General features: G+C 44.4%; 1 protein-coding gene across 1 annotated transcript in view; it reads left to right on the top strand.

The window, feature by feature from the left end:
- The window catches only part of suclg2 (succinate-CoA ligase GDP-forming subunit beta), a 170,281-nt gene extending 169,936 nt beyond the window's left edge, over nucleotides 1-345 (top strand). The window contains exon 11 of the mRNA XM_083771306.1: nucleotides 1-345. This exon is cut by the window's left edge and continues 2,083 nt beyond it. The gene's annotated coding sequence lies outside the window, so the exon portion shown is untranslated.
- The last annotated feature ends 1,898 nt before the right edge of the window (nucleotides 346-2,243 follow it).

Below are 2,243 nucleotides of genomic sequence, written 5' to 3'. Positions count from 1 at the left end.
ATGTCATAATCTTGTACTCTTGTGCTCTCGCCGTCTTAAAGCTATTTTTTTTTGGATTGTCGGTTGCTCTGAGATTACCCGGAGGCCCGCTAGTGCGCCTCGTCGTTCAGCATTCCATTTTGCACGGAGAGAGATTTGATGCGGATTTGCCGCCGCCGCTAATTATGTCTTGAGTGTTGACTGTTTAATTAATGGGTCCATTTCCACTTGTGTTTCCTAACCCATTCTCACCGGGCACCCATTTTGGTGTTGGCATCATGTTATGCTTTAGCTATTGAAAAATAGCAGATCTACAAGCTCATATCGCGCCACCGAGTGGCGCGATACGAGCTTGTAGGTCTGCTATTTTTGAAAAATCGAAGAACGACTGACATTTTTAGAATCTGATCTCAGGTCAGAATGGGTTAATCAGACCCAGTGTGTGTCCGGCGGAAAACCTCGTATGAATCTGATCTCAGGTCAGAATGGGTTAATAGCTCGACTGACGGCACAAAGGAAGTACACATGAGAGTGCCCTTTTGGCAAGTCATCAGTGGGGGAAATCATTAGATTAGCGCTTAGCCGAGCTAATGACAGCGTCGTGTCGAGTTTATGATGATGCACACAGGGTTGATGGAAGAACGCCATGCGGATGTGTTCTGAGTCAGCTCATACTGGGGATACGTGAAGGCCCCTCAGCCCAGTTTGGAACCGGGTGCATATATTTTCCAACATCCTGACGGTCCGACATACAACAGTCCGACACCCTATACCCCAAACCCTTTGACCTAAGGCTAACCGCACGTGGAAACCACGGGTGAGTCTTAACCCATTCTGACCTGACATCAGATTCATACGAGGTTTCCACTGGACACACACTGGTCTGATTGACCCATTCTGACCTGAGATCAGATTCTAAAAATGTCAGTCGCTCTTCGATTTTTCAAAAATAGCAGACCTACAAGCTCGTATCGCGCCACTCGGTGGCGCGATACGAGCTTGTAGATCTGCTATTTTTCAATAGATAAAGCATAACATGAGATCAGGTTCCTGCTTCGTATAGGCTGCCGGCAGAGTGCGACACTGGTGAGTTTTTACCTTTCTCTGCACATCGTACCCAAAAAGGAAAGGTGGTCCTCTGCTCTCATGTTGCTCGTAGATTGTAGCGGTACAGAAAATGATTAAAATCGCTTTTTTTTTGGCGCCGTGTGCCATGTTTTTTCCGACACCAGCAGACGGGGGTTGGCTGCTCATCCACTATATCTGATGATACAAGATGTGTGACGTTTTCCAATATCAGGCACTGTGAATTCCTTAAATCCACTTACTGTATGAACTAAGTGCTTCTTCTCTGTGGAACTCGGTGCCTATTTCAACGAAGGAAAACGACAACTGCTTTGTAAACTTCACTTGCCAATGCCTTGAGTCTGGAGAACAATTTAATTACATATGTCTAAACTTATGAACTCCAAAACATGTTATAATAATTACATTTTGTAATCATGGAATGTATATTGATTGCATATGATGATGGATACAGTGTATCGGCTGTGTAAATAATTTGAGAGATTAATAAATGTCAGTTATTTCAACAATGGCCTAATGTGTTTTGTAGTCGTGCCAGTGTAATAAAATGAAAATGGTATAAACATATAACGGTATAGTCTTGCCATTGGCCTTTTCTGGGGAGAGTTCAGAATAAGTCACGCCTGTCGGGTGGAAGCCTCTTATGTCCAAAACTGTTACTTCTCTGGATTCAAATGTAGAAATGGCAAAAAGGTAGCAGATCTACAAGCCCAAACTGCGTTGCTTGCTCTGCGTCATGTTTCTAGCTTGTGGTTCTGCTATACTTTTGATGCTTTTGGATGACACTGTAGTTGTAGTATGATAATTGGAATCAAATTGTAGGGCGTTACTTTATAGGGCAGGGGTCCTCAACTAGAAATGCTGAAGGTCCACTAATAACTTTTTGAAAAAGACTTAAGGTCCGGTCCCATGAGCGCGGCGTGGGCCACTCAGCAGCCAAGCGGAGAGCGGGGCTCTATGCCTGTTTAGTACAGTCACACCAAGGCAAGCTTATACAAAATCGGATCCCCTCCCAACCAACCAATACTGGGGTGTATACAGCATATGGAAATAAATGTTTCACAAATATTCCCCTCCAAAAATTCACATGAGAAGTATTGTGTTGAGGCACAAGGAACACTTTTATTTTGTCAAGTTCAGGGTCCACAGAGAGGCGGTCCCGGTCGTGGACCGCGGTC

The sequence above is a fragment of the Protomyctophum parallelum genome, assembly GCF_964188405.1.
Source record: "Protomyctophum parallelum genome assembly, chromosome: 8".
Taxonomy (NCBI): domain Eukaryota; kingdom Metazoa; phylum Chordata; class Actinopteri; order Myctophiformes; family Myctophidae; genus Protomyctophum; species Protomyctophum parallelum.
Note: the sequence above shows the minus strand (reverse complement) of the source record. Positions and strands in the feature narration are given on the sequence as shown.